Source organism: Meleagris gallopavo, chromosome 3 (assembly GCF_000146605.3).
Source record: "Meleagris gallopavo isolate NT-WF06-2002-E0010 breed Aviagen turkey brand Nicholas breeding stock chromosome 3, Turkey_5.1, whole genome shotgun sequence".
Lineage (NCBI taxonomy): Eukaryota > Metazoa > Chordata > Aves > Galliformes > Phasianidae > Meleagris > Meleagris gallopavo.
In genome coordinates this window covers 68256881-68265385 of record NC_015013.2, presented here as the reverse complement: position 1 = coordinate 68265385, position 8505 = coordinate 68256881, and positions in this window count along the sequence as shown.

Sequence of the window (8505 nt, the reverse complement as noted above, 5' to 3'; positions counted from 1 at the left end):
CCAGAGAAGGGCAACGAAGCTGTGAGGGATCTGGAGCACAAGTCTTATGAGGAGCGGTTGAGGGAGCTCTGAAGGAGGCTCATGGAAGACCTTATTGCTCTCTACGCCTACTTGAAAGAAGGTTGCCGTGAAGTGGGATTAAGCCTCTTCTCCTGTGTAACTAGCAATAGGACAAGAGAGAATGACCTCAAGTTGCACTATGGGTGATTCAGGTTGAATGTTAGGAAATACTTTTCCAAGAGAGTGATCAGGTGCTGCTACGGGCTGCCCAGGGAAGTGGTTGACTCATCGTCTCTGGAAGTGTTCAAGAAACATTTAGATGTTGTACTGAGAGACATAGTTTAGTGGAAAACATTGGTGATAGATGGACGGTTGGATGGATGATCTTAGAAATTTTTTCCAACCAATCAACCGGTGATTCTATAATTCATTACCCTCCGAATACTTACACTACACAGGTGATTTTGAACTAAATCTAAATCTAAAACTAAAACTAAAAAGAAAAAGAAACCTTTTACCTGCTTTTCACCAACAACCCTCGGCAAGCAGAGTGCCCTTATTCACTAGTAAAATAGGGATTAAGGGAATAAAAGCCGTCAAGAAGGGACTGTGAGATAGCAATCTGTTGCAATAAGGGACATGGCTTTATGTTTATCAAAATATTGCCAAGTAAAATTAAGCCCTAAATGTTAGAAAGATGAATGAATAAATTACAGACCTCATGCTAGTGATATGTTCCTCTTTCCTTAATCACTGGATAATTTCTAGCTGTTCTCTCAGACACTCAAGACTCCTTTCCCAGGCCACTTGAGTTAAGCAGAGAGACAAAAGCTATCAGAAAATCTACCCAGTGTTGTTTAATCTGGTCCCAAGACACCCGGTCACTGTCAAGGAAAACCATTAAAAAACAGATGTTCAAATGCTTCTCTTCCTCATGGAACTACAATTATAGGTAAGTAATCTTCTCCATCATTAAATATAGTAATGTGTTTTATTGCCTTAACCTTTCAGCATTTTGTCTTTTGGCTAGCAACTACACCTTTTCCCTCAAATGAGCAAGGCCATCATCAATAAAAAAGAATAGAATAGCTAACCACTCTCATATAAAATTTGGAAAGGTGAAAGCAGAATGCCACAGTATTAAATTTTTGAGAATGGATCAGTCATTAATATTGTGAGACAACATTTTTGTGACAAAGGTTGTGAACAGCAAGTTCATGTAAGTCTCTGTTTTATTAATGGGAAGTGGTTTTTGGTACAACTGCTTTCTGTTGGGATGTTGCCATGGTAATGAGCCCTTTTGGAGGCAATAGTGTGGAAATTTATAGTTAAGTACAAAGCCCTGTAAATAATGTGCTTTTATAGGAAAAATTCTATTTTCTAATATAAACCTTCAAAGTTCCAGCTGAATAAAAATTAAGATTTCTTGTTACAATAGAAAGATAGAAGGATGTACATACATATATCTAATACTAGATCTGTATAGAACTGTACAATACAGAGGTAACTTGTAAACTTGTACCAGATTTATATAAACAGAGAAGGCTTTCAGCCACTCAATTTATTCTATACTTAAAGCATAACAGCCCTTCCTTCACCTTTTTTTCTTTTCTTTTCTTTTCTTTTCTTTTCTTTTCTTTTCTTTTCTTTTCTTTTCTTTTCTTTTCTTTTCTTTTCTTTTCTTTTCTTTTCTTTTCTTTTCTTTTCTTTTCTTTTCTTTTCTTTTTTGTCTTCCGGTCCTGTCATTTCTCTTTTGTGAAAATAAAGCTGTACAATAATTTCAATCTTTACATAAGGCAAACTGAGGAATATAAAGTGGGATTGCAAGGAAAATTGGTAAATTTCAATTTTAAATGCAAGGAAGAAAGTTGACATTTGTAGATTCTTTAACTGTTCATCCTTAAACATCATTCTAATGGCACATTTATATCTAAAATAACAACTATTTACTATTTACTATCACGATTTATGTACCTCCAGTAAGAAAACATCTTCCTGAAATTCTGATAGTGAAAATCTGCTTTTGATTGATATTTTATATGGGACAAATTAAAGAAAAAAATAAGGTTTTTAGTAAATAAGAGCAAAAGTTTAAGTAAAATATTTTCAGTTTTCACAGGATTTATAAACTGCTTAAATGGTAAAAGGCAAAGGATTTGGACTGTGCCATGACTCATACATGAGCTCAGTTAGCAAATGACCAGCTGTGTTTAACAGGTTTTAGTGCAAGAATGTTGGCATGCTCATCGGAATGTACTTTTTTCCCTTTTGAAAGTATTCAAACTTGGATTTTTTTTATGGCATTTAAAAATAATAAAAATACCTGTAGTCATAGAGTTATGGAAGTTTATTTTATGACTGTAAAAATGGTAAAAACTACCTGAGATGTAATGATGAGAGTGTACCTTCAAATGCTCCAGGTTTTAAGATAGATAATTCAGTCAATTTTAGGTAATGAATGTCCAGCAACCTTTTCATGTCTTAATACCTAGAATAAGAAATACATTTCTTTTTCAATAAGAATGAATTTCTGAGCCTGAAATCACAAAAATAAAACATCATATGATGTACTACAAAGTAAATTTAACCTGAAAATATTTCTAGCAAGAAACTATATTGAGAAACAATTTTTCAAGAATCTCAGAGCTCAAATGAGGTGTGAATCTTTCTAACTTCTTCTAGACCTCTTCACTCTAGATGCAGCTCCAGTTTGGCTTCTGGGTGTGAAATTCAATTCTGGTATCACCCTAAGGCATCCATTTACACAATTAGAGCCACTTATAGTGATTGAAGTGGTACATAGCCCAGGTATAATAAATTTTTATGAGATTACAACTACCCTGGATACCAGCTGAAGCTGTGAATTGGAAATGTCTCAAGGAATGTAGGTTACAGATGAAAATTATCTTTCATTTAGATACATCATTGTCACCTGCTGTTTGGAAATCACACCTGCTAACAAACAAGCTTTCCTTGTCCAGTTTGAGATGCATTTGTTTTCAAAAGATCAAAAAAGATCAAAAAGATTTAGCATAAGTCAAACCACAGAGCACATATCTTTTCTTTGAGCCCATGATGCCTCTCAGATTTCATGGTAAATCTTGTTGCTTCTCTTGGCCACTTTGCAGCTTTTCAGAGGTTTAACTGCTGGCGGAGTCATCTTAAGCTTTTGCAGCTCACCTCCGTAGAGTTTGCAGACATTATTTCAAGTATTTTTTTGTGTGTGCGTGTGGATGTGTGTTAGATGTCGTGTAGCTTTATTTTAAAAATAAAAAAGAAATTTGATACTAAAAAATTGAACACCTGAGACTTTTACTTCAAGTTGAGTCGAAGCCTTTCAGAAAACTGTAGAGAGACTAACTCACAAACTTCCTTCCAAATGTACATGTATTTCCTGGTCCTTCCCATCTTTGATCAAAAGCTTTTTTTCTCTCTAAATACATTCACAAACAGATAAAATCTGTTATTATAAAATTTCACCCTGATTCTAGAAATGCTGAAATCTCATGTGAGATTTCCCACCAGACTCACAGTATAAAAAGTCTGCGAATAAGGCATTATTCCATTACTCTCTGAAGATCACTTATAGAAAATACTTTATAGAATACTCATTTAGTTTATTAATACTACATTTCTCATGCTGATGACAATGTGTTAGCTGTATATCATTGCATTTGCAAACCATTTTTAATGTTAACACGCCCAGATTTGAATAAATACTGTATTCTCAGTTCCAATCATCTTTAACAGACTGTTTGTTCAGTTGCTACTGGAAACACTGGACAACATGCAGCAATAAAAATACAAAATATCACTGGGAAATGGCACACAATGCATCATTCAGTGAGCAACAGAATAAAAAGCAGTGGTGATTAGCTATTATATATGTATATTGTATTTTGCAATTAGAATTCTTTAAGTACTATTTTAATAGAAAGAATTTAAATACATCATTGGGTTTATTAACTTGCCTGTTTTAGTTCAGATGTTCTAATCATTTACAATTATGCCTAGCATGATTAGAACTATCTGTAAGAAATGGTTGAGTAGCTTAGTGTAAAATATGATTCACAGCTCTCCAAGCCAGATATTTTAACATTCTATTGAATATTTCAGTAGAATATCCAGAAGAGCTTAGCAATTTAGAAAATAGGAATTTCACTTCCTCAAAGATGATAACAGCTACCTTTAAGCAAAGTTGTATTCATATCTTTATAGTGTTCTACATTTAAATAATTTCTGTCAGTTAAATGAAATGTCAATCTAACATCTATTCATCTAAATCTCTCTCTAAAGTGCTAGTGACCAAATTTAAAAGATCTAAGAACTTTAAGAAACTGTGAAACAGAAAGTTTTGCTGTCAATGCTATGTTGGAATACACCAAGAAAAGTACATCAATCCCCTTTGCAGACACGCTGCCCCCCTGTAGTCAATTACCTAACTAATGAAAATCTTTCAAGGACATACACCATGTTTTAGTTTGAGTCAGCACATGGTTTACCCCCTTTGTTTGCTACTGTGTGACTCTATCAATGCAAAAAATGACAAGTCTTAAGACCAGCATTACCTAACTGAAAAAGGAAAAAAGAAAGAAAATTAATAAGTTTATTACAGGACGTCTATTACATTTTTTCTCCTTTGTTAGCCTCTGCAGACTATCTTATACAAATTAAGTCTATCTTACTTACCTGACAGAAACAGAGAACAGTTAGTGCAGGCAGAAACAAAACTGTGATGCACAGTGAATGCATAAAACTGGAGAAAAATCTATTCCTTTTCTTCTCTATCTATATGATTATATGAAAAGTAAATAAATTAATAAATAATAAAATCTTGCTCTTTTCACCAAATTTATTTAAGAAATGCCACTATACCTCCTTGATATCTGTTAGCAGTAAGTAATTCCAGCTGGCAAGCAGTGTACCAAATAGTGTGTCTTCTAATGTCAGAAAACCCAAAGGAGTTACGAAGAAAAATGTATCTGTCAGATATGCACTATCCTAAAGTGTTTAATGGGCACAGAAACAGACAGTCCCACATATTCCGGAGCCTTTCAAGTATGAAATGGCCTTTTTAATTTAAATCCTTGTGAATTTAGTTTCCTTTTCAAAAATTACAGAAAAATAATTAAAATTTAAAGGACTTATTCCCTCTGAATTGCTTTTCTGGGTGCACAATGTATCATTCCTAGTAATTACAACTAAAGTAGTTTTCTGTTTGGAAACTATACAGAAAGGATCTGAAAATACTTTGTGTTATTTACAGCAAATCAAATTATAAATGCGTCAGCAGAAAACAAGTGTTCTAATTTACCCTTATTTCTAGATAGAAAGGACTATAATATGCTTCATAGCTTGCATGTCATACTGTTTAAACATGAGATAGGTAATCTCTGAAGCTGGCGTAAGAGGGCAGAAGTGACCAGCTATCACTGACTTTCAAATGGGAACTGGGAACTAATTGTACCTCTGCATCTCTTTCTGAATGCTGTTCACAGAACTGTACGGGTTAGAAGGGACCTTTAGAAATCATTTAGTCTAATCCCCCTGCCAAAGCAGGTTCCCTAGACCAGGTTGCCCGGGCAGGTCCTCAGCATCTCCATAGAAGGAGACTCCACAGCCTCTCTAGGCAGCCTGTGAGAGTGCTCCATCACCCTTACTGTGAAGAAGTTCTTATGCACATTTGTGTGTAACTTCCTATGCTTCAATTTGTGGCCGCTTCCTCTCATCCTATCACTACACACTGCTGAAAAGAGTCTGGCTTCATCCCTTTGCCTCCTGCAGCTTAGATATTTATAGACATTGATCAGATCCCCTTTAATTCATCTTTTCTCAAGGCAGAACAGAACCAGGTCACTCAGCCTTTCCTCAAAAGAGAGGTTTCTCCAGGTTATTAATCATGTTTGTGGCCCTACGCTGGACTCTTCCCAGGAAATCCCTGACTTTTTTGTACTGAGGAGCCCAGAACTGAACACAGTACTCCAGATGAGGCTTCACTAGGGCAGAGTAGAGGGGGAAGATCAGCTCACTTGACCTGCTGCCCACACTCTTTTTAATGCACCGAGGATGCCAATGGCCTTCTTGGCCACCAGAGCATACTGCTGGCTTATGGCCAACCTGTTCTCCACCAGGACCCCAAGGCCCCTCTCTGCAGAGCTCCTCTCCAGCAGGTCATCCCCTAACCTGCACTGCTGCATGTGGTTACTCCTCCCTAGGTGCAAGACTCTACACTTGCTTTTGTTAAACCTCACCTTGTTCCTCTCTCCCCAACTCTCCAGTACTACACCATATACTTCATGATACTTTAGGTACTTCAAATTTCTCACAATGAAAAAAAACCTGAGATAGCAATGCATCTTCCACTTTTATAGAGGAAACTACAAAGAACAGATGAAGTAAAAAGGAAGTGAAAATTATTTCATGTAAAGAAAATATATTTATCTTCAAAAAGATTTCTATTCAAAATATGAGAAAATGTGTATCAGTAACCAGAAAAGTTTTTGAAATAATAAAAACCAAAAGAGATCATTAGAAAAGTAAAATGCTAAAAGAGAAAGATATCCTTAAAAGACAACTTGTTTCTAGATGGGAAAAATAAAAATATTGCTAGTTGTAGTGAGTTGCATAAAAACTGACACTATCATGTGTCAGATGATATAGAATCATAGTACCCTTAGAATTGGAGGAGACCTCTGAAGGCCATCTAGTCCAGCTTCCCTGCAATGAACAGGGACATGCACAGCTAGATTACGTTGCCCAGGGCCTTATCCATCTTTTCCTTGAAAGTCTTCAGGGACAGGGCATCAACCATATCACTAGGCAACCTGTTACAATGCCTCACCATCTTCACTGTAAAAGATTTTTTCTTTGTATCTAACCTAAATCTACGCTCTTTGAGCTTGAAACCAATTCCCCTTGTTTTGTCACCACAGACCCTTCTTTCTTGTAGCTCTCTTTTGACACTGGCAGGCCACTGTCAGGTCTTCTCTACTCCAGGTTTCTCTTCTCCAGGCTAGCTCTTTAAGCCTGTCCTTGTAGGAGAGATATTCCATCCCCTGGATCATTTTTTGATGTGCTCCAACAGGTCTATGTTACTCCTGTAGTGAGGACTCCACATTTGGATGCAGTACTCCAGGTGAAGCCTCACCAGCACTAAGTAAGGACGCAGCACTCACCCGCAGGATCACCTCCACCTACTGGCCATGCTCCTTTTAATACACCTCAGGATGCCATTGGCCTTCTATGAGGACACATTGCTGGTTCATGTCCAGCTTATTATCCACCAGTACCCCCAAGTCTTTTTTGTCAGGGCTGCGCTCTTTCCTTTCATCCCCCAGCTTGTATTGGTAGAGAGGATTGCCTCAACCCAGGTACAAGACCTTGCATTTGGATTTCCTGAACGTCATGAGGACGTTCACCTGGGCCCACTACTCAAGCCTGTCTAGGTCCCTCTGGACGGTATCCCATCCCTCTGATGTGTCAGCCGCACCCCACAGCTTGGCGTCATCAGCAAACTTGCTGAGGGTGCACTCAACTCCACTGTCAATATAATTGATAAGGATATTAGAGTATTGAACCGCAACACCAATCCCTGGGAGACATCACTCCTCACCAATCTTTGTCCAGATATGGAGCCATTGACCACCACTCTCTGGACTAGATCCTGCAGCCACTTCTTTGTCCACTGAACAGTCCACCCATCGAGTCCACATCTCTCCAATTTGGAGAGAAGGATGTTGTGGGGTACCATATCAAAGACCTTACTGAAGTCAAGATAGATGACATCAGTTGCTCTTCCCTTGTCCACTGCACTTGATGCAGTGACACCATTATAAAGGGCCACTAAGTTGATCAAGCAGGATTTGCCCTTGGTGAAGCCATGTCGGTTTTCCTATATCACCCCCCTTCCTTCCATGTGCCTTAGCATAACTTCCAGGAGGATCTGTTCCATGATATTCCTTGGCACAGAGGTGAGACTGACAGGTCAGTAGTTCCTAGGGTCATTCTTTTTACCCTTTTTAAAAATGGGTATAAATGTTATCTTTTTTTCAGTCACTGGGGAATTTTTTTGCCACAATTTTTCAGATGTCATAGAGTGCCTTAGTGTTATGGTTTTGTAATTTTTGCTATTAGTATTCCACATCATAACATCATGAAAATCACAGGTAATTAAAGTTAATACTGCAGATACCTGGTTCTCAAAAGAGAAGAACTGCATATCCCAAAACACCTCATAGCCAGAGAAGAAGATACGTCATGGAAGTCAAGGGATCTGGCCCTTCCTTTTTTTTTTTTGCTCTTGCTCACTGCCTGGAAGAGAATGTGGGAGTGCTTCTAAGCTGTGTCCTTTCAGGTTTGCTCGGTTTTGGAAAATTCTCTCTCTCTCTCTTATTCTATTTGATTTATTAGTCTCAATTTCAATTAGATTGTATTATATTGTGTTATCTTGCATTCCAATATCATGCATTCCAATAAGTTTTCCTCATTAGATCATTGCCGCTATTC